Here is a 25,158-nt window from a genome sequence, read left to right as displayed (position 1 = left end):
TTCTGGAAGTCACGATATAATAGCAGTGCCCTTATGAACATGTGGGCATCCAGACATTTGATTTACTGCTACATAGCAATACCTTCACTTTTGAAATACCCATGACCCCACAGTGCCATGTATAGAATGAATGTATGAGTGTGTGTGCGTGTGTGTGCATGTGTGTGTGAATCATTCTTTCTGATATACCTTAGAGTTCATTTCAAAAGTATGAATTGTGTATTAACTGAGTGACTTCATTCACTTCTCCCTTGAACCCAGGGTGTATGTTTTATAGTCAATGAACAAAATTGGATTTTCTTAAAGTAGAACACACACATCTAAACCCTCACAGTAAGTGAATCATCATGCAGTAGGACATTAGGCAGGTAAGTCAAGTTCATATATAATGACAACCCTCTGCTCTCCTCCCAGCAAATAAATTCAAAAACTAAATTTTGAAAAAAGGTATTATTAAAAGTAATTTAAGTTTACTAATCCTGAACATATTACCTTAAATATAAATTAAAAATAATTCTATGCAGATTACATAATTTACACAAAAAAATTTGTTCAGACTTGACATAGGCAAACAATGCAATCCATAATATCAGAAAAAGAGAGAGAAAAATTGATACAAGAAACTAACGTTGAACTATGAGCACAAAGGTAGCTTTTTCTTTCTTCTCTGAAATAGCATTAGCTATTTTCTAATTTCTTCAGACCTTTGAAGATGTAATGCAGAAAAGAAACTGATGATGAATGATAATTTTTATTCCTTTGGATTTTTTTTTCTAAGATAAAACACACACTTTCTCTGAGATTTAAAATACACCATGCTTTTTGCAATTTAATTTGTCTTTTAAAGACATACTGTGTAAAAACCTGGCCAAAGAATTTAGCAAAGAAAGTAAGTGTACTTTTTTTCAGTGTTCATTTTAATTCAGATCAATAGCTAAATGTTGCCAAGATCAAAATTTAAATTACCTGATAAGCTCATAACTCACTGTTGCAAAGAACTAAAGTATAGCAAATGTGGTACATAATGACAACAAATCCAAAGTTGATTTGCTGATTCATACTTTCAATAAGCTAGTTATTACCATAAACCCCAAACACTAACATTTTTATAAATTAACAAGTAACATTTAATGGGTAAGTGCTATTTACTAGGCACTGAATGAGGAATTATATTTATATCATCTCACTTGACACCCATAACAATCTTATAAAGTGATTATTAATAATAATTACGATTTTGTGATGGAAAGACATGGCCAAAATATCAAATTATCATATTTTTAAGAAATTGGCCACCATAATAAATCTCATTAGACATTGGCTCAGAAGATGCTACAGACACGTCTGCTCTTTATAGTGAAGATTGGCCCCAGGTCTCTATACTGCTGTCTGCCTGGGAACTGGTAAAAGCAGGTATATTCCTAGCTATGTATCTCTAGACTTCACCCTGGTTCCTGCTTGATTTTTCCAAAGAGAAGATGTTTGCCTGTCCAGCTATCATACCAGCATCCTGAGATTGAAGAAAGAAGAGTGACAGGAAGAGATCCAAGAAACATGAATCGACAAAAGCAACAATCTGCACCCATCTACTACTATTATACTCAATTGTCTTCTCACAAAAACAAAACAAAATAATAAAACCTCATCCCTTTCTAAAATAGCCACACTGTCTTGATAACTCTCTATTTTGTTTTCCTTTCACAACAGAGACCATTCTAGGGGTAGAATAGTGAGTGAATAGGGGTATAAGGCAGCTTTGAATTCTCTCTACAGACTAGAGTTTATCACTGAGTATGTGCATGTTTAAGAAGTCAAAATTAACACTTAGACAACTTAAGACACTGATATTTCTCCACCTAGTAAGCGATTAAGCTGAGATTCAAATTAAGGTCTATCAGATTCTGACATCCATTGGACTTGCAAATATATTGCTATTAAAGATAAGCTTTAAAAAAATCTAGGGTTAGTTTATCCGTAGGACAAGCAAATAGGCTCTTTGTAAAAAGAGACATGCTTCTGCTGTTCATGATTATATCTGGAATTTGGGAAAAGTGGACTAAAAACATTAGAGCTTTTTCTTTGTTTTGTTTTGTTTTCTTCTTGGAGATAAGCTAATACTAAGAAGAAAATAAGACCTGGCATCTTGTTGCAATGCATTTTTTTCCCTAGGCTACTTGGATCTCACATAGCGCTTTACAACATAAGCAGGTTGGTATGGGTGACAATAATGGTGATTAAGGTGGTAGGAAGGAGGAATTCTGAAATAAGGAAGTTTTAGAATTTAATTTTGAAAGTTGCTGAAGAAGGATAAAGGGTCTGAATTTGAAAGGCAGATCGAGCCGGGCACGGTGGATCACGCCTGTAATCCCAGCACTTTGGGAGGCCGAGGCGGACGGATCACGAGGTCAGGAAATCCAGACCATCCTGGCTAACACGGTGAAACCCCGTCTCTACTAAAAATACAAAAAAAAAAAAAAAAATCAGCCGGGTGTGGTGTCAGGTGTGGTCCCAGCTACTCCGGAGGCTGAGGCAGAAGAATGGCATGAACTCGGGAGGCGGAGCTTGCGGTGAGCCGAGATCTTGCCACTGCACTTCAGCCTGGGCGAAGAACTTCGTCTCAAAAGAAAAAAAAAAAAAAAAAAGAAGGAAAATCGAAAAGAGCTTGCCAATTGTGGGAAAAGGTTCTGTAAATCTCAACAAAAGAATTTCTGACGATGTTCATTATCTAGAAAAATGAGAATTTTAGGGGCGTAATATTGTTTAAAGTTTTCTGCAAATATTATTATTGGGTTACCATCCCCTCTGTAGTTCGACCACAATGACTATAATTACCACCCACAATGCTTTACACTGTCCAAATCCTCTAGTCACAAGCAGTCACTTCTCAAAGTAAAAGATAATTTCGTTGTTAGCTTATAAAGCTTAGTTTTCTGAATAGCAGTTCTTAGCATTGTGATGGTAACATTTCTGCCAAGAATGGTGAAAAGACAAATACTACTCGCTTTTTCCAGTGGCCAAATTCTAAAGATTATTCAAGTCAAAGAAAATGAGAAGTTGATATGAAGCCTCCTGGAAAGCCTGTGTGGTGGATTGATTGCAGTTATGGCCCCAGTCTGCTCACAGCTCCCTGCAGACACAGCCCTCCCCATATCCAGCCCTCCCACGCTGACTCCCTCACATCGTGGCCTTGTGCCTTGAACTGCTCAATCAGACTGCAGCAAATGTGATATAAGCAGAGACCTGAAAAGCATGTGTGCATTAGACTTGTTCCCTTGTTGCTCTTGGAACCCTGACACCATGTGAACAAGCCAGGCTGGCCTGCTGGATGCTGAGGTGACACATTACCCAGCTGTTTCAAAATGTAGGTTTTATTATTTTTCAGGTATGTTGAAACCAACAGATCAGGAGACAATTGCCATTGAAAGACAGACGCCATACTCATTGATCTGAGAGGCATGCCACGTTATAGGGGCCACACAGGGAAATACCAGGGTCCCTCAGGAAGAGGCTGACAAAGTGAGGGGAGATTGTGGGCAAGAGCCTTTATTATGGTTTCCATGAAAAGAAACACACAAAGCAGGTGTAAGAAGGTTTACGAATGGCTAGTTTGAATAGTTTTAGCAGACTGTGGGGCACAGGAACTGTACCTAGTTGTCTGGTCATTAGAGCAGGTGAATGAATAGTGGCCTAGAGAGTAAGAGCCAGATAAAGGAGGTAATTGGGGGTATGGGCTCTGCAATTGTTAGTTTGCATAAGAAAAGCATGCTCTTTTTTGGTTCCATATGAACTTTAAAGCAGTTTTTTCCAATTCTGTGAAGAAACTCATTGGTAGCTTGATGGGGATGGCATTGAATCTATAAATAACCTTGGGCAGTATGGCCATTTTCACGATGTTGATTCTTCCTATCCATGAGCATGGTATGTTCTTCCATTTGTTTGTGTCCTCTTTGATTTCACTGAGCAGTGGTTTGTAGTTCTCCTTGAAGAGGTCCTTTACATCCCTTGTAAGCTGGATTCCTAGGTATTTTATTCTCTTTGAAGCAATTGTGAATGGAAGTTCATTCCTGACTTGGCTCTCTGCTTGTCTGTTACTGGTGTATAAGAATGCTTGTGATTTTTGCACATTAATTTTGTATCCTGAGACTTTGCTGAAGTTGCTTATCAGCTTAAGGAGATTTTGGGCTGAGACGATGGGTTTTTCTAAATATACAATCATGTCATCTGCAAACAGGGACAATTTGACTTCTTCTTTTCCTAACTGGATACCCTTGATTTCTTTCTCTTGCCTGATTGCCCTAGCCAGAACTTCCAACACTATGTTGAATAGGAGTGGTGAGAGAGGGCATCCCTGTCTTGTGCCAGTTTTCAAAGGGAATTTTTCCAGTTTTTGCCCATTCAGTATGATATTAGCTGTGGGTTTGTCGTAAATAGCTCTTATTATTTTGAGGTACGTTCCATCAATACCGAATTTATTGAGCGTTTTTAGCATAAAGGGCTGTTGAATTTTGTCAAAAGCCTTTTCTGCATCTATTGAGATAATCATGTGGTTCTTGTCTTTGGTTCTGTTTATATGTTGGTTCATATGGAACCAAAAAAGAGCCCGCATTGCCAAGACAATCCTAGGTCAAAAGGACAAAGCTGGAGGCGTCACGCTACCTGACTTCAAACTATACTACAAGGCTACAGTAACCAAAACAGCATGGTACTGGTACCACAACAGAGAAATAGACCAGTGGAACAGAACAGAGTCCTCAGAAATAATACCACACATCTACAGCCATCTGATCTTTGACAAACCTGACAAAAACAAGAAATGGGGAAAGGATTCCCTATTTAATAAATGGTGCTGGGAAAATTGGCTAGCCACAAGTAGAAAGCTGAAACTGGATCCTTTCCTTACCCCTTATACGAAAATCAATTCAAGATGGATTAGAGACTTAAATGTTAGACCTAATACCATAAAAACCCTAGAAGAAAATCTAGGTAGTACCATTCAGGACATAGGCATGAGCAAGGACTTCATGTCTAAAACACCAAAAGCAACGGCAGCAAAAGCCAAAATTGACAATGGGATCTCATTAAACTAAGAGCTTTTGCACAGCAAAAGAAACTACCATCAGAGTGAACAGGCAACCTACAGAATGGGAGAAAATTTTTGCAACCTACTCATCTGACAAAGGGCTAATATCCAGAATCTACAAAGAACTCAAACAAATATACAAGAAAAAAACAAACAACCCCATCAAAAAGTGGGGAAAGGATATGAACAGACATTTCTCAAAAGAAGACATCCATACAGCCAACAGACACATGAAAAAATGCTCGTCATCACTTGCCATCAGAGAAATGCAAATCAAAACCACAATGAGATACCATCTCACACCAGTTAGAATGGCAATCATTAAGAAGTCAGGAAACAATAGATGTTGGAGAGGATGTGGAGAAATAGGAACACTTTTACACTGTTGGTGGGATTGTAAACTAGTTCAACCATTATGGAAAACAGTATGGCGATTCCTCAAGGATCTAGAACTAGATGTACCATATGACCCAGCCATCCCACTACTGGGTATATACCCAAAGGATTATAAATTACTCTACTACAAAGACACATGCACACGTATGTTTATTGCGGCACTATTCACAATAGCAAAGACTTGGAATCAACCCAAATGTCCATCTGTGACAGACTGGATTAAGAAAATGTGGCACATATACACCATGGAATACTATGCAGCCATCAAAAAGGATGAGTTTGCGTCCTTTGTAGGGACATGGATGCAGCTGGAAACCATCATTCTTAGCAAACTATCACAAGAAGAGAAAACCAAACACCGCATGTTCTCACTCATAGGTGGGAACTGAACAATGAGATCACTTGGACTCGGGAAGGGGAACATCACACACTGGGGCCTATCATGGGGAGGGGGGAGGAGGGAGGGATTGCATTGGGGAGTTATACATGATATAAACGTTATGCACATGTACCCTAGAACTTAAAGTATAATAAAAATAAAAAATAAAAAAAAAAAAGAAAATTCAAAAAAAAAAAAAAAAAAAAAAAAGAAAAGCATGCTCAAGGGTGAGCTGTTTACTATCTCTAGGAATTAGTTAGCCCTAGGAGGGACAGTCCCTCCACAGCAAGAGCCCAAGAGACCGAAGCATACAAATACGCAAATAAAATAGAAAATAAAAAGACATGGTTAATATATCAGTCAGTCCTGTTACCCCAATCAAAAGCCAGCCAACTTCCACTTATGAGAGTGGACCTACCAAACTCAGGCCATTCTGTCAATACCACTGATGCATCAGCAAGCACAGCCAAGAGGAGCTGAGGCTTTCCCAGGCCAGAAGAAGACACCCACCAGGATCATGAGCAATATTAATGGCCATTAAGTTTGGGATGGTTTGATATATGACAATAGATAACTAATTCAATCTATATCCCAAGTTTTAAAGAATTAACATATTCTTCAAAATAAATTCTGGCAATGTTTACATTTCCACATCTGGAAAATGATGATAGTAATAGAATATACCTAAAAGTGTTGTGAATATTGAATGAAATCATAGAATAATAAATGTGCTAGTGCATTTGGGCTGATATAACAAAATTTCATAAACCACGTATCTTACAAACAACAGATATTTATTTATCACAGGCCTAGAGGCTGAGCAGTCCAAGATCAAGACACCAGCAGATTTGGTGTCAGGAGAGGGTTCATTTCTGGTTCATAGAGGGTACCATCTTGCCTGGGTCTTCACATGGTGGAGGGAACAAAGGAGCTCTCTGGAGTCTCTCTTATTACCTCTCAAAAGTCCCACCTCCTATTACCATCATCTTGGGGGTTGGGATTTCAACATATGAATTTTGGTAGAACACAAATATTTGGACCATGGCAAGAAGTAAAGCAGTTAGAACAACATATGCTGCATAGAACACTAAGAATATGTTTATATTATAACAATAATAATTTTTAATCTATAGGGTTTCATTTTTACAAACAAATACAGTAATAACCGTATCAGATACTCAATAAAGATTATTTTGACATAATAATCATGTGGGATTTACTCCTTTGTTTCTGTATATTTCAAAAAGTATACTTTGGAAAGAATTTTTTGTGCTTTCTTTAGACAAAATGGAGGCAAAATACATAGATTAAACTGTTGTCATAACTTGTCTCATTTAATTTTACACTTCTCTTTTGATAAGTGGATATTTCATGCCAAGGTACAGAACTAAATACATGTGAATTCCAATCTGATAGTTATTCAAGGCATCACTAGCATTTCAAAGAAATGTCAGAGTAAATATCCAATAGGAAGCAGTTCAATCTTTTTTTATCCATCTTTGCTTTGATTTTTATCACCTATATATCACCTGAATAAGAATAAAATTCAAAATTTCATGCTATGGAAAAATTATAGAAAACAAGTGACTTTTTTCTATTATAGAGTATAACTTTTGTCTATTGGGTCATTGCATCTGCTTTAGACAATAAAAATTTTTCTTATTTTTAAGGATACCGGGGCTGATGTTGATATTAGTAGAAACTGTGAATTTATTTCACAAATACATATAAAACATTCCCTGTATATCAGGTGGCAAAGTTTCAGTACTGTCAAAGGCAAAGTCCTGCCTTCATGGTGCCTACATTCTAGCAGAAAAGACGGCTATAGGCAAATCAAGAAATACTATAATATCTGATGATGGTATGTGCTGTGAAAAAAATAAAGTAATGAGATAGAAATGAAAGGAAGATGCTATAAGGCAATTGGGAAATGTCTTTCTCAGGAGCTGACATTGAGCAGACACAGAAATGACTGTGAAAGTATAAATCATTCAAAGTTTTGGGGGAGGATTATTTCAAGGCATAGGAAAGAAGATATGAAAAGTCCCTAAGGCTAGCTAGTAAGAACAGTAAGAAGGCCCAAGTGGCTATAATAGAGTGGTGGGGGATTAGCAGAATGGTTGGCGATCAAATCAGAGATGCAGGTAGGATCTCTGATATGACTTATACTTTTAGAAGATAATTGGAATTTCTGAACATGACAACAGCATAGTGTTCTTTTTAAATTGTTCACCTCAATTCTCATAAAAACAAGACATGGGGATAGTAAAAGAATAAAATGAGCAAATAATAGCAAAATAAAGGAAAAACACTACAGGTGATATCTCCAGTAAAGCTTAAGAACCATTAAGAAATCCCCATGGCCCTGAAAAACAGAGGGGTGTAGCCAAATCACATGACAGCAGCAGGATCCAGAACTGAATCAGCAGTGGTGCAGCAATAGTGGTGAAGAGAAAGGGAAATTCAATGGCACCTACAAGCCATGGAATTGCCATCAGATACTGATTTCCCAAAGGAGAGTGTCTTGTGCTAAGCAGGAGAGTGTGCAGTAAAATTTGAGAATAACTAGCAGAACTTGTAAACACCTTGTAAATAGACCACAGGAAGTAGCTTACTCCTTCGAGAATATCAGAAATCTCCAATAAATGCATGCCTGTAGTAGGCTACAGATCCACTCTGAAGAAAAACTTTTGGGAGAATAATACAAATTGAGCAGGGTGAAAACACCAAAGATGTGAGGGAGAAAAACATTTCACATAATGGGGAAGTAGGGGCCAGATGCAGTGGCTCACACCTGTAACCCCAACAATTTGGGAGGCTAAGGCGGGAGGATCACTTAAGCCCAAGAGTTTGAGACCAGCCTGGGCAACATAGCAAGACCTCATATGTGCAAAAAATGTTTTTTAAAAAAAAAAAATATATATATATATATATTTTTTGAGGCGGAGTCTTGCTCTGTCGCCCAGGCTGGAGTGCAGTGGCCGGATCTCAGCTCACTGCAAGCTCCGTCTCCAGGGTTCCCGCCATTCTCCTGCCTCAGCCTCCCAAGTAGCTGGGACTACAGGCGCCCGCCACCTCGCCCGGCTAGTTTTTTTTTTTTTTTTTGTATATTTAGTAGAGACGGGGTTTCACTGTGTTCGCCAGGATGGTCTCGATCTCCTGACCTCGTGATCCGCCCGTCTCGGCCTCCCAAAGTGCTGGGATTACAGGCTTGAGCCACCGCGCCCGGCCTTAAAAATATTTAAGCATGGTAATGAGTGCCTGTGGGTTCCAGCTACTCAGGAGACTGAGATGGGAGGATTGCTTGAGCCCAGGAGTTCAAGTCTGCAGTGAGCTTTGATCATGCCACTGCACTCAGTCTGGGCAACAGAGTGAGACCTTCTCTAGAGAAAAAGAAGGCAGTGGGGGTGGCATCAGGTAGATGTTCAGTGGAGGGAGGTTTTGAATGTAATAGAATAGCAAAGTACAGCATTCAGATGTGAGAGCACCACTTTGGAAGGCAGGCGCATGGAACTCAAGAACACTGAGGTAGTAGCAGGAACCCTTCCTGAATCAAGCAGAGAAAAACCTGTATTTCTTAATACTTCATCATAACTGCAAAGGAGAAGGCCCTTGAGATATGAAGGGCTCATGGCTACTGTGGCTCATCCCTGCTCCCAAACAGGAACCTCTTCCTAATCCAGGACATCCCTTCTCATTAAACATGGGAAACAAAAAAGGATTCAGATAGGGGGCAATTTTAGGAACAAAATAAATAATGACAGTAATAGATTATAACCCATTGAATAAGATAGAAAAATATGAGCCCATAAATAAATAAATGATTTAAAAGTTTGACTAGGAATGGGAATCTTAAATAATTTCAAATTGCCTCCCCACAAAATACTTATTAATTAGAAAGAGGAAAAAGAAACACTCCACAGTGAAGAAATCTGGGAGGCCCTATCTTAATCAAATGATCAAAGTGAAAAATATCAGTAATGGAACAAATCAAAATCATATCCAGTGTGGTAACGATGCAATGAGAAAAATGCAGAATCACTTTTGGATTTTCCTGCCAAAGATGTGTAACTTAAATCTAATTATATAGGAATATCAGAAATATCAGAGAAATCCAATTCATGGGCCATTCTACAAAATAATTGGCCTGTAATCTTCAAATGTGTCAAGGTCATGAAAGTCAAAGAAAGTCTAAGGAACCCTTCCAGGTTGAATAAGACTAAAGAGACATTACAACTAAATGCAATGTATGATCCTGAACTAGATCCATTGATCATAAAAAATATTATTGGGAAAACCAGTAAATCTTGAATGGGGTCTGAGGAATAGATAATAGTGATGTATTAACTTTCTGATTTGGTTGCACTGTGGTTGTGTAAGAATGTACTTACCTGTAGAAAATATACACTAAATTAGCAGTTATCAAAGTGTAGTCCAGGGATGCTTGGGGTCTCCAAGACTATTTCAGAAGTTTCATGAGGTCAAAACAATTTTCAGACTAATACTAAGACATTATTTGCCCATTTCACTTTCATTATCTCATGAGTGTATAGTAGAGTTGTTCAGAGGCTACATGATGTGTCTTTTCACAGTGGAAATATGTAATGCTTCTTTCTATCTCAGCTGTAGGAACTGACATGCTGTTAATTCTTGACAGAAGAAAGTCATATGTCTAAACCTAAGTAAATGGAGTGAGGATGTAAATGGCCACCTATGCTACTGCACTGCAATGTACCATGGCAGAAGAGAGAGTAAAGAACTGAGAACAGTAATCTCATCTTAAAAAATAATGTTTTCTCTAAGTTTTAGGTAGATGCCATTTATTAAGTTAAATGTCTTATCTTCTAAGGTTGCTGAGAATTTTAATTGTGACTAGATACTGAGTTTACAAAAAATGTTTTTCTGCATCTGTTCAGTTACTCCTTTACTTTGTTAGTGTGAATGACATTTGTACATTCTCTAATATTAAATATTAGATATTAATGGGATACCAATAGGATAAACTCAGGGTGGTCATAATGAACTTTCTTTTTGGCATCCTGCTAGATTTGGTTTGTTAGTACTTTGGGCTTTGCATCTATGTTCATGAAAGAAATAGGCTTTTTAGTTTTACCTTTTTTATTCTGTCTAGTTTTGACATGATTACTCACCTCATAGAAATAGTTGGGGAAAATTTCCAGTTCTCTAGAAGAGTTTATATAAGATTGCAATGATATGTTTCTTGAAAGCCTTTATATTTACTTTATCTTTAAAATTATCCAGACTCAACGTATTCTTTGTGGAAAGATTTCAAATTTTTCATTAAATTTATTTAGTATAGAACTGTTTGGAGTCTCTATACCTTTTTGAAGTTTTTTAAAGTTATAATTATCTAGAATTTGTCTAATTTCTCTCAGTATTAAAATTCATTGGTACAAAATTATTCATTCTTCTTTCTTAACCTTTGAATGGTTTTTTGTATCTGTAGATTTACCCCCTTTTCTTTCCTAATAGGTGTATTTGTACCTTTTTATCTTGATCATTTTGACTGGAAAGTGCATCTATTTTTTTAGTGTCATCAATGATTCCATTTCTGGCTTTGTGAATTAATATTACATATTTTTTTCTATTTCATTAATTTCTGTCCTTTACTATTTTCTTTCTATGCCTTTTCTGGATTTATTCTGTCTTATAAAATTTCTTAAGTTGGCATTTACCTCATTAGTCTTCAGCATTTCTTCTAATATAAGTGTTTAAAATTTCTAAGTTGTTGCATTCATCACATTTGATATTTAGCATTTATATTTTTGTTTAACTTTAAAGGTTTTTAAGTTAGTATTATGGCATCCCCTACCTTATTTCTCATGACTTATTTAGAAATGTGTATTTAAATTCATAAATCTATGGGGATATATATGGGAATTTTTTTTTTTTTTTTTTTGAGACAGAGTCTTGCTCTGTCGCCCAGGCTGGAGTGCAGTGGCGGGATCTCGGCTCACTGCAAGCTCCGCCTCCCGGGTTCATGCCATTCTCCTGCCTCAGCCTCCCAAGTAGCTGGGACTACAGGCGCCCGCCACCTCGCCCGGCTAATTTTTTTGTATTTTTGGTAGAGACGGGGTTTCACCGTGTTCGCCAGGATGGTCTCGATCTCCTGACCTCGTGATCCACCCGCCTCGGCCTCCCAAAGTGCTGGGATTACAGGTGTGAGCCACGGCGCCTGGCCTATGGGAATCTTAATTTAACTTAATTGAATTATTTTTAGAAAATATAGTGTGTATGATATGAGTCTTTGACATGTTGAAACTTGCTTATAGTCAAGATCACTTTTTGTGACTGTTTCATGAGAATCATATTATTCTCCAACTGTTGAATACAAAGCTCTTTGCATTATATCAGATTAAATTTATTAATTGAACTCTTAAACTCTTCCATTGAGTGAGGTGTGTCGAAATCTAATTTTAGCAGACTTATGTTTTTTCCTATGAAATATATGTATATTTTATCTGGCCAACATGGTGAAACCCTGTCTTTACTAAAAATACAAAAATTAGCTGCATGTGGTGGTGCGTGCCTATGATCCCAGCTACTCAAGACGCTGAGGCAGGAGAATTGCTTGAATCAGGGAGTCGGAGGTTGCAGTGAGCTGAGTTCGCACCACTGCACTCCAGCTTGGGTGACAGTGAGACTCCATCTCAAAAAAAAAAAAAAGTTTACAGTTAAATAATACCTTATCCACTTCCTTCCTAAACAATTTAAAAACTTTAGAGCGTTTTACATTCAATTACTTCTTCTATAATAAATATGGTTGTCAGTGTTTTAATTATTTTTTTAGCTTTACAAATCAGGTGTTATTATTTTATTCAGAACATGTTAAAATTTCAGTTGGTTTACATGTTTGCCATTTCATTTACTCACCATTCCTTCCTCAGAATGGCCTGAGATCATTTTCCTTCTTAAAGTTATTCTTTAGATTTTCCTTTTATACAGGCCTCTGGTGGTCAATGCTCTAGTTTTCAACTGTGAATATCTTTCTATTTTACTCTCATTTATTTAAAATTTTTTTAGTTCATAATTTAAGGTTGATAGTCATTCTCTCTTACACTTTGAAGAAATTATTCCACTTTTTTGTGGCTTTCATTGTTTCCTTGATAATTCTGCTATTATGATACCTGTCTTTCTTGTGGGTGATCCATCCTTTCTCTACACCTGGTTTGAAAATCTCTGTATTTTTCAATTTCACAATAATATGTCTCACTATGGATTTCTTTTTATTTATCCTGCTTGGAATACAGTATGTTTTCTGGACCTGTGAATCCATATTTTTATCATTTTGGAGAAAAGTCAGTCATTATCCATAAAAAAATTTCCTATCCTACATTTTTTAAAAAAATTATTTAATCGTGAGTCTCTGATTCAAAGTTAACCTTTTCATTCCATACTTCATATCTGCCTTCCAGGTTTTCTGCCTCTTTGCCCCTCTGTGATACATTTTAGGGAATTTTTTCAAATGTATCCTTCAGTTCATCAATTCTCTCTTCATCTGTGCATAATCTGCTATTTAGCCTATTCCTTTAGGATTTGAAAAGTAATCTCAAGTATTCAATTTTTCATATCTGAAAATGCCATTTATTTTTCAAATTTTTCTGCTATTTACTTATAGTAATCATTTTTTACTCATTTTAATGACAGGGCATATTATTTATTTATATATTTTGTTTATATATAGTGGTTCTATTTCTTATTTCCTATTTCCAGTAATAATATCTATAGTCATTGAGGACTAAATATGTCTGTGTTGTTTTTGTTGATATCTACTTATAGTGGTTTGCTTTTCAAGGTAATTAGAAATAATTTATTATTAACCTTATTATTTGATTTTAATCTATGGAAGCTTGTTAATCTCATCAGGGAAGGTTTTCTGCAGAGAGAAAACCTTGTGCTTCCCTGAGCTGGGTTGACTCAGCGTTCCAGCCTTCCAGCTGAGCCAGGGAACAGTGTCCCAAATAGCAACACTATTATTCCCATCTGCACTCAGAACAACATCAGCTTTCCTCTCTTTATCAGACGTTTCTAGAGAGCAAGAGTCATTGGAGCAGGCAATGCCTCAAGAACATGTCCTATTCAGAATATATTTGTTCTGCTGCAGAAAGATCTCTCAGAGTACCTAGGCTGACATAATTCTTTGAAGCAAAATATTTTTATTTAAAAATGTATATTTGTGACAATATCACTTCCAAAAAAAAAAAAAAAACAAAACACAGTTTATTAGGACTCAAAAGTTTTTAATGTGACTCTTTAAATGATTTGTGCCCTACTACATAGATAGGGTTAATAGTAAATTGCCTTGCCCTGCATGTTTGTGCCTTGTAATGTATGATGTAATATATAATCAATAAACTATCCTGAGATTGTATAAATGAAGAACAAGCTTATTTTAATTAATTATGACCTCAAATAAAGCAAATCCTTTTAAAATAAGATCCCCCTAAAGAGTATATTTATAAAGAACACAAAAGAAACTAATGGAGGTTTGGTATTTTTAAAGAATTCCAAGTAGTCTATGATCTTCATTTAAAAAATAATCATGCAAAATAATCATAGAGTGTGTTTTGTACATAAATCCTAGATCAACTTGATTTGACCAAAGATAGCAAGGAGCTAAACTTTAATAATATATACTGTTAACTTGTCTCAACAAGCTTTTAAAGGAGTGCTGGGTTTTAGAAATATTAGGGAGAAATATTATCCACTTGTTTATTTTTACTTATAATGCAAACTTATGTGATGAGCTAGTACACTCATTTTTTCCAAATATTGAGAAAATATTTTCCAGCTCATTTTTGAGGTCACTTTCACATTGAGATAGAAGTGTGAGTCAAACAAGGAACAATGAGCCACAGAGGAAAGAAACTATATAGAACTGACATTTCCTTAATTCCCCAATGTAAAAAAATCAATTATAGTTTCCAAAGACACATAAAATTAATTTAAGCAAACTCCAATTTTCTGGAAAGGAATTTATTTCAAAAATTACAAAGACCAAGATTCCATACTAGGTAAGGGGAACCACCAATAAGGATTGTGTGCCTTCTATGTTCAAGGTCATTCTATCTCATTTAATCCTCACAAAAGCCTCTGAATTGGTATTATGGCATTTGCACTGATGAGGAATCACATAGCTAGTGAACAGAGGAGCCAGTATGAGATATAAATCTGGCTAATGCAAAGTCTGCTTTTTTCCAATACATCAGGATGTTTTGTGTCGGATTACTCCAGAACCTCCTATGGCATCAGCACAATGCACCATCCACTGGAGTGTCCTATCCAAGTATCACTGGAGCTTGAAAACCACCCACTGGGCCTCTTTCCAGGTATCAGTAATGATCTTTGGGTATTTATTCTGATTGCACAATTAGCCCAAAGATCGCTGGTATGCTTAGATGCTGAGTGGTGTTACAAAGAGCATGTAATAAAATTCCCTCTTCTAAACAACTTAAGATCGGCAGCTGCCTTTCTGAAAAGCCACCCAGGTAAGCTCTGTTGTTTCCTGTTCTATTAGCCCTACACTCTGCCAAACTCAGCATTTAATGTGGAAGCCAGAGAATGCTGACATTCTGACAGCTCTTGGACAACAGACCATGCTGTTTGGCTCTGATTTCAAACATTTATAATCTTTTCTCTTGCTCCCTTTGCTCAATACAGGAGAGAGGCTATCAGCCAATTTCCCCACCGTTTATAGCAAATCCCAAGGCTCCCTTATTTCCAGCTGCTAAGCTGCCTGGGCAGACCGTATTACTAAATTATTGTATCTTTTTTGGTAGAGTGCCTGATCTGTCTTGGCATGCGCTTTGCATTGAAAGAAGCTCCTGTTGTAAGCAAAGGAAGCCAGTGACATTCACCCTTCCCGCACGTCTTTCCTCTGTTACCCTCAACCACTAACTTCTTTGTTTCCCATGTATAAGCCAAGTTCATAGGGGCAGTTTCTCAGCTATCTCTGCCTCCCTAGGGAGTTAAGGATTTCAAAGGGAGTTCTGTGCTAGGAGTAATTCCCATAGCCTAGAGCCAGACGAATAAATGGCGTCTAGTGAATGACTACATCAGAACCAAGAGGTTTTGTTTCTCTCTTACCAAAATGTATTTCTTTGTAATACCGCAGTCACTGTAACCATGTATTTTCCTCAACAGAAGAGACTGTATTGGGTGAAGAGAGGAAATAGCCTCTTTAACTCAAGTCTGTTGTTTTCAAGAGTGTTGGTCCTTTGGTGTAACTTATTTTAATAACTTTCCATTTATAGACTATCCCAATGGATTATGAATGTGAAAAAAGAGCTATTCTGAAGAAATAAAACAAAAAAGATCTATGATCTTCAAATAAAAGTGATTTTGTAATATAAAAGGGACAGAAACTATTTTTAATTACTCTAAAATGGATAACCACTCTGATTAAATTTTCAAAAGTTATACCTTGAATTTGAACTCAAAGTCACTCAAATATCCTCACTAAAAACTCTGAGAATGTAATGCATTCAAATGTATCCTGTGAGTTTTCTATTCCTGTAAACAATGAACAGCCTAGATTTTTCTCACACGTATCTCAAGAGATACTTCATTGCAAAAGAGCAGGAGAGTTATCAAAAGTGTAATACTATTAACAAGATACACCATAGAAAATATACAGAAATGTTAAAGATAAATTATATCTAGGGAGTTATGTTTTAAATCAACTTTGCTGTTGCTATGGTAAGACACATCCAATATAAAACAAAAATCCTCTATAAGGCTTTGGTGCTATAGCCATGGCAACAATGATGTCAACTCGGCGAATGTTTCCAGCTGATTCAGAGAGAACAAAATATGCTTTAATCGTATGTAAAATGGCTTAGAAAATCGATCATTTATGGGCTATCTTTCACATGACGCTTCAACCAATTAAAGAAGACATTGTAAAGATAGCAGCCAGAGGGCCTAAACAAAAGGCCCATAGATTTGCTTGAGTTTTTCATGATCACAGAAGCTGGAAAATCCACTTTAGCTGAGCTGTTGGTAAATGACATATTCACTTAGCAACTATCTCACAGAAATTTTCAGATTGGGGGCCTCATGTAATTTTCCATGCATAGGAAAACACTAAATGCAATCAAATGACAATTTCTACCTCTTCAACACAGGAAGAGAAATATCAACCTAAAGTAAGAAAATACGGAAAGTAGTGTTCTAGTTCTGAAAAAGAGAAGTCTCTTAAACGCTAGTCTCTTAAATCTACTCCAAATAGGCTTTTGTTCCATTTACCTCCACAGAATAGCCTTTATCAATATCAGCAAAATCTCTACCTTGCTGAAATGAACATTTATAACTCTCATCTTACTTGACCTACCAGCTATACAATTGATATAGATTATCACCTCTCTTGGATGAAACACTTGAATTAACTCCCAAGATACCACACCCTTCTGGTTTTCATCCTGCCTCCTAGGCTGTTCCTTCTCATTCTCTGCTCCTTCCTTGTGTTTTCAAATGTGTAAGCATTCAAGTGTTCCAGGGCCTGGCACACTTGGACCTCTTTCCTGTTTACATTTTCTGTTTACATTAATTCCTTTGCTGGCCTTAGGGTTTAACATATTACTGAAACAACTGCAACACTCAAGTTTCTATTTTCAACCTAACTTATCCCCCAAACTCCAAACTTGCATATCCTACTGTCTTAGTTATCCTTATGCCTCCTTTTCTCTCACACCCCACACCCAATCACACAGCGAATCCTGGTGGCTCTACCTTTAAAATATACCTGCAACCTGCCTATGCCTCACTCATCCTTTTCTCCCTGGATTATTGTAGCAGCCTCCCAACCATCCCCTAGCTTTCATTTTTGCACCTTACAGGCAATTCTCAACATAGAAGTCAGAGTTATCTTAGTAAAACCAAGGCAAATCATGTCACTCCTCTGCTCAAAACTCTTCAATGGCACCTTGATCCACTCTGAGTAAAAGCTAGGATCCTTACAATAACCTGTGAGGCCATATATGATCTCAGACCTGTGGATACTCTGCCCCAATTCTCTTAAATAACATAAGCTCCTACTACACTCATTTTCCCTTAACTGACATCTAGCTATATTGCCTCTTGCTATTACTCCAATGCATTAGGCATTCTTCTGGGTCATGACCTTTGTACTTGTTTTTTCTGCCTGAGATTCTCTTCCCTTAGGAAGTAGCCTCCTCTAACACCTTCTTCAAATATCTATCCTAATGAAACCTTACTTCATAATTTTTTCAATAAGGCCTCCATGGATCACACTATTTTAAATGGCAACCACTAATTCTTATTCCCTTCCCTGCTTTATAGTTTCTCCATGATACTTATAAATATAAAAAACACATACTTTACTTATTTATGCTATCCTAGGAGGAGAGACATTTTTGTCCCTATCATTTCATTGATATATCCAGAAATTAGAACAAAGCCTGGAATATAGCGGATAATCAATAAACATTCTTTGACTGATGGGGTGAAATAAATATATAGATATTTGCATGTGAAGAAAAATTCAAGAGTGATATCAACACAGCTAAATGTTAACAGTGATTAACAGTAAGTTACTTTAAAATAACCTTTTATTCTGTTTATAAAATAATATATATTCATTCTAGTTATTAGTAAAAGTAAAGAGAGAAGAAAAAGACACTCATAATGCCAACACCTAATGACAGTTACTATGAACATTTTCATATTTTTTCTTTTGTATTTTATGGATATATATTTTCCCTCAATGAAAATAAGATCACTCTGTTTATGTAATTTAAAAAAATTTAAATCTCACCTAAAAATTTGAGACATGTTTATTTTGTTCACTGTATCATATCAATTCTTGAAATATTCAAATAACTGATACATTTGATTTTGTTTCTCTCTTTTTATAAAGTACATTTGGTCTTTCATAGTGACTAGGGAATGTGTGTGTGTGTGAGTTTTTGTTACTCATTACTTTTATGTTACCAAAATCACCTTCGGATCTGTTTTCTCTGTTTTCATGAGTAAATTTTTGTTTCTCTCTTTATAAGTTAATAGCTAATATTACTGAGTGCTTATAGGTGTTAAGTACTTCAGATGCATTATCTGGTTTCATTCCCACACAATGTTCCCACACAGAATACCCCATAATACTCTGGGGTATTATGGTATTCTCATTTCGTAGGTGAGGGGTTGAATGCTTAGATGTTAAGTAACCATCCAGGGTTACAGGGTTACTAAGTAGTGGAGCAGCACATGAACAAGGTTCTCATGCTTCTGACTGTTAAATCATTTACACTTCTAAAATGACAGAATTAGCAGACTTGTTATCTCTGTTCCCCTGACTCCACACTCATGCCCATGCCCCATTTTCCAATTTATATTAAAATAAGATGGGTTGTAAAGTGCTGATACTATATTACTGTATATTTTATATCTTCTCTTTTCAATTTCTTTTAGATTTATCGTGTTACAACAATATTGAGAACAATTATTTGAAAACATTTTATGTCTTACAAGTTTTATTTTACACTCTAGAATCCTTTACATTACTATTTTCCTTGCCCATTCTTGAGAATTTAATTATTTATCCCTTGATCAACTGAAGTATATCTTTGAGCAATTACTTCAAAGAGATAGATTGTTTTCTAAATTACTGATATGGTTTGGCTTTGTGTCCCTACCCAAATCTCATCTCAAATTGTAATCCCCACTTAATTCCAACAAGGGATGGTTTCCCTCATGCTGTTCTCATGACAGTGAGTTCTCATGAGATATGATGGTTTTATAAGTGCTTGACAGTTCCTCCTACACACACACTCGCTCTCTCTTGCCTGCCGCCATGTAAGACATGCTTGCTTCCCCTTCTGTTATGATTATTAAGTTTGCTGAGGCCTCCCTAGTCATGTGAAACTGTGAGTCAACTAAACCTCTTTTCTTTATAAATTACGCAGTCTTGGGTAGTATCTTTATAGTAGTGTGAGAATGACTAATACAATTACATATCTGAAAATGACTTACTATGATCTTGCACACCTTGGCTGGGCATATAATTCTTGAATCTTAAGTTCAAATCCATTTTCCTAAAAATTATTCCCCATTGTCTTCTGCAAGTAACCTGTTTTATTATGTTAATACCTCTCTAGATTCTTATATGACTTTTTCCTTATCCTTGAAATTATAAAAATTTAAAATTTCCTTATAAAATTATTTATTTCATAAATTTTGCTAAATTCAGTAAATCTGTAATTGATTTTTCTAGGCATTCTTTAGCTCATAAACAAACAATGAGAGTTTTCTTTTATTGATACTTTACTTCACTGCTATGCTTCTCTTTCTAAAATTCCTATCACATGCATATTGGATCTCATGGATCTTTCCCCTGTGTTTTATCTTTTCTCTTGTAATTTTTATTTATACATTTCTTCTGTCTATTAAATGTCTTCATATTCTACTTTACTGACTTGGGTTTCCCATGATCCAGTGTATTTTTTACCTTCTTTACAGTTTTGAATTTGATGTGAATATTATTCAACCACATGAAACCTTTATGATCTTAGTTTTAACCCTTCATGACTGCTTAGTCTGGTTTCATGCAGCGTTAGTCTACTGAATATCGCTGAGATCCATTTGATGTTAGCATTTTGGAAAACTCTCTTTTCTTAAGAAAAATTTTATGTCAAAGGATGGCATTGTTTTCATTCCTCAGAACAAGCCTTCTCTTTTTAGGTATCATTTAATGTGTCCAGCTGTTTCTCTATTTGCTCACTGTTGGAAAGGGTGGTCTTAGCTTGTCTGTTTTGGGGACCTGGGATGAATTCTGTCAGGGATTTAGGAAATTCTCCTTTTCACCTTTAGGATTCAAAACAGAGAAGAAAGGAAAAGCTTAGGTTAACTGCCAGTTCCGCCATATTGCACAACTCTAGGGTCCTTCATTCACATAATACAAATGTGCCTCCTGTAGTTGTGGTTGGTGGTGGCCATGTTCACTGCAGTTTTACTTCGTCAGTCTAGTGTAGGGCTGTTTAGTAGAATTTTCTGTGATGAGGGAAATGTTCTATATCTGTGCTGGCCAATATGGTAACCACTAACCACACATGATTATTGTGCACTTGACATGTAGCTGGTGCAAATCAAGAATTTAATTTTAAATTCATTTAATTTTATTAACTTAGATTTTACTTGAAATAGTCACATGTAGTAGTGGCTACTGTGAAGGACAGTACAGGTCTACAGCAGTGGTTCTCATAGTGCGGTCCTCAGAACAGCAGCATTAGCATCTCTTGGACACTTACTAGAAATGAAAATTCTTAGGCCTTGCTCTAGAATATCTGGGGGTGGGCCCCAGCAACCTATATTTTTATGAACTGTCCATTTGATTCTTACTAGAAATGCATATTCTTAGGCCTCACTTTAGAATATCTGGGGATGGGCCCAGCAATCTATAATTTTACAAACTCTCCACTTGATTCTTACTATTAATGCACATTCTTAGGTCCTGCTCCAGAACATCTTGGGGTGGGCCCAGCAATCTCTGCTTTAGCAAATCCTCCACGTGATTCTGATGCACATTGAGAGATGAGAACCACTGTTCTACTGATCACGAGTTAGGAGAGGATGAGAACTAACAGCAGTCACAAGAGGGACTTTTTTCTCTGTTCCAGTGTTTCTTTTCTATATTTGAGGTGAGTTGCTAGGAGTTAACTGGGGCAGTGTCCTCATTCTTTGCTTCTCACAGTTGTCCTCATTAAGAATCAATTGTGACAATGTTCCCCTCAGTGTAAGTGAGGAGTAAGCAAGTCATGATCCTTGCTTTCCAGTGGGACTGGCAGGATCCAATGGTACCTCCTTACCGACCCCATGTATTCCTTTACTTCCTGCTTTAATCTTCTGAAGTCTTCTTCAGTTACTACCATGGAGAGTTCTTCACATATGGGGAATTACATATCTTCAGTCCATTTCAGTCTTCAATCCAGTTCACTTTGCCTTCTATCTTGCAGGAACTCTTGAAATAATCAGCGTGTAGATGTCACCCATTATTAACTTCCCATACTAATACAGATGTTTTTCTTCCTTACTTTTATATCTATTGGTCATTTCCAAGGTAATACAGAAAGGAGTGAACTAGAAAAATGCACTCAGTCTTCTGTTTTTCTGAGAAATCTTCTATATTTCTCTTAATGCCTTACCTTATATGAAATATTAAAAGTTTTTCATATAATTATATAGTGCTTTTCTATGTATCATTTCATTTAATCACCAAAACATTCCAGTGATATAGGTTTTATTATTCTCATTTTACAGACAAGGAAACTGAGGCTTACATGGTTTAAGTGAGCTACATAAGAGGAATGCGTAGAGTATCTGCTTTGTAAGGGTCTCTGATATGCAGAAAATGATGGCTAACATTTATTGGATCTTTATTATGGACCAAGCATTGTGTTAAGTGTTTTTTATCCATTATCTTATTTAAGGCTTATAAAAATTTCCATTTTACAGATAATGAGCAACACTAGAAAGGCTAAATAACTTGTCTAATTACACAACTGGTTAGTAAAACTGCCCATTTCCATGCCCTGGTCTGTCTGACTCTAGAGGCTGTGCTCTTACTGGCTACGCTGTATTGGTTTCTTGGCCTGGAAAGTAATCAAATGGCATGGACAGAGTAAAGAGTATAACATTTCAGAGGGTTTCCTTACAACTCATCATTTATCACACAGTGGGTTATTTATTTTCCACACCACTACCAAGTCTACAGTCACGGGTTTAAGGGTTAATAGAAACCCATTAATCTCTCGTAATTTTAATCTTTTGCTTATTTTTTCTTATTCTGAATGGAATTCCTAAAACCATATGAGTCCTAACTTTTATCTCCATTCATTCTAAATGTTTATTGCACAACTATTGTATGCCAGACACTAAGCAAGGTGCTGTGCTTTTGATGTTTGCTAGGTAGCAGAGCAATAGTCCCTGTCAAAACGTTTGGTGAATTGCCTGGTTACTGTTAAACTCTCCTCCTGGTCTGCTTTTGTTATGAATATGATTATGGATTCACTGAAAACTTCACTTGAACTTTAAGTATCATAAGAGTATTGGGAACAAATAGGCACCTTGATTGCAACTCCAAGGAGTTCTTTGGCTTCATTGCTGCAAATTTAAAACACAGAGCTCCATCTCCAAATAAGTGACATTCAGACATGTGCATCACTATAAAGGACAAGGATCAACTCAACATCCAGACCAGTTTGACAGGAACAATTCAGAGATGAAAGAGCTGCTTTCAATTGCTCAAGCAATGAATTTTCCATACAATGCACCTTTCCAAACTCATGATCAAAGAATCCTTGCTGAAGCCTGACTCATAACACAGGGAAATAATTTTATGCCTAATTTTTTTCTCTCCTGACTCTCTCTCTTTCTTGCTACATATATGTCAGTAATAATTTAGTTCCTCTTATAAAATAGAATTAAAATATATTACATTTTTGGAGCCTGTTATTGTTTATAAAAGATATACATTTCCAACGTATAATTAAATATAATAGGATAATCTGTGAGGCAGGTACTATTTCCCCCAGTTTATCAATAAGAAAATAAAGATTATTTGGCTGTACATGCATTCATGCATTCATTCATTCAATCTTTCAACACACATACGTATCATACTGAGGCACTAGAGTGACAAAAATTAATCAAACAAGGTCCATTATCTTGAACAGCTTATAAAACATGAAACCAGACACATTATAACATATATTTTTAAAGAAGTTTTGTGAGCTTTAGAAGAAGACAAAATAAAATCTTTCTGGAAAAAAATGGAGCCTTGGAGGACAAGGCAGGACTTAGATGTGTAGAAATGAGTGACGGGCGTTCCAAGCAGAGGAAGCATGCACAAGCAAAGATATGGAGCTCGGAAAGTACAGACGGCACAAGAAAACTGAGTCGTTTTGTATGTATGATTGCTGAAAGAAGACATGAAGGGAGAATGGTGAAAAATAAGGTTGCAAAGGTAGGTTATAACGTTGGAGGGATATAAGTAATCTAACCAAAGTAATCAGCAGAAGTGGGACTCAAACCCAAATTTTACTCTGGGGTTGGAACTCTTACCTCACTGGTGCTATATTCCAAACTTCTTAACACAGTACATAGCTCAGTCAACTTGAAAAAATAGGTATACGACTATCAAGAGAACTCAACTTGTTTTTGAGAGCCATCTATAGCACTCTTTCATTTAAGATTTGGGAGATGTATATTTTAAGGCAACTGATGCAGAAACTCTATAGACAGCGATCTCAATATTTGTCATATTAAACGTAACTTTGTTTTTCTGAACACTACTAGAATTCAGAGCAGAAACATAAGTCCCCTTGAAAAAGGGGACAGGAGGTCCTAAGTTGTTAAGCAGTTGCTTATACCTGGATAGGTCTTGTTCACTTTATTGTAAATGGAAGTGGGAATCTTGGCTGAGTGAAAATCAGACTGGCTAAATTCTCAGTTCCATCAATGTTTAAGGCATGCAATTGGTTTGGCTGTTATGTCTGTGTCACCTTGGCCTCTTCTATGAGGGCCATGACATAGAGTTCACCCCTTGTAGTTTTTGTCCTCAGTGGGTATTCACTGCCTGACTCAGAACTTTGAAAACTTGGAGACTAAGATAATGGGCATAAAAGGACCCCCAACTCCAAAATACACACATGCTGGTAGTGATATAAAGAAATGTAATAGGAAAGCACAATTCCCTTTTTTATTCTAAATTTAAAAAAAAAAATCACTTTCCTGTTTTATGCTATAGCTGACACAGTAGCAGAAAAATCTGGAAGCACAAACTGCAACAATATGACAGTCAAGGGCATGGACTCACTGATGATAAAAAGAAAGGAGGGTTTAAATTTCCAAATATTCTCCACTTCCGTTATCTTTTCATTAGGGAACGCCATTTGAGACAATGAGTTCTGTCTTTGGAATATAATGTAACTTGGAAAGCAAAATGAAATTTATACTCCTTATTAATTCATTGAGCATAAAATCAGGTGTCGTTGGTTGTATTATGTAACGGCTTGCTGAAAATCATTACAAATACACAGAGCATAATTCTAATATTACTTTAAAATCAGCTTCTCCTTGAAAACAAAATCCTGATATTATTTTTAAAATTCATTCTTTAATTCTTATCTGGGAAATGACTCCTAAATGAACAGATGATACCTTTGCAATTTGAATTTAAGAGCTGCTTATTTGTCACTAAGGCAGTTAGTTTTGACTATGCAGTTTTCGTTTTATATCAAGCAAATACATTTTTTAATCTTCCTGTTTTAAA

The 25,158-nt window shown here is 36.3% G+C and overlaps 1 protein-coding gene across 10 annotated transcripts in view; it reads right to left on the bottom strand.

Moving 5' to 3' along the window:
• Positions 1–25,158, bottom strand: part of ANKS1B (ankyrin repeat and sterile alpha motif domain containing 1B) — a 1,305,582-nt gene that overhangs the window by 526,206 nt on the left and 754,218 nt on the right. The window lies entirely within an intron of this gene.

The sequence above is a fragment of the Trachypithecus francoisi genome, unplaced genomic scaffold (genome assembly GCF_009764315.1).
Source record: "Trachypithecus francoisi isolate TF-2019V2 unplaced genomic scaffold, Tfra_2.0 Lachesis_group11, whole genome shotgun sequence".
NCBI lineage: Eukaryota > Metazoa > Chordata > Mammalia > Primates > Cercopithecidae > Trachypithecus > Trachypithecus francoisi.
Note: the sequence above shows the minus strand (reverse complement) of the source record. Positions and strands in the feature narration are given on the sequence as shown.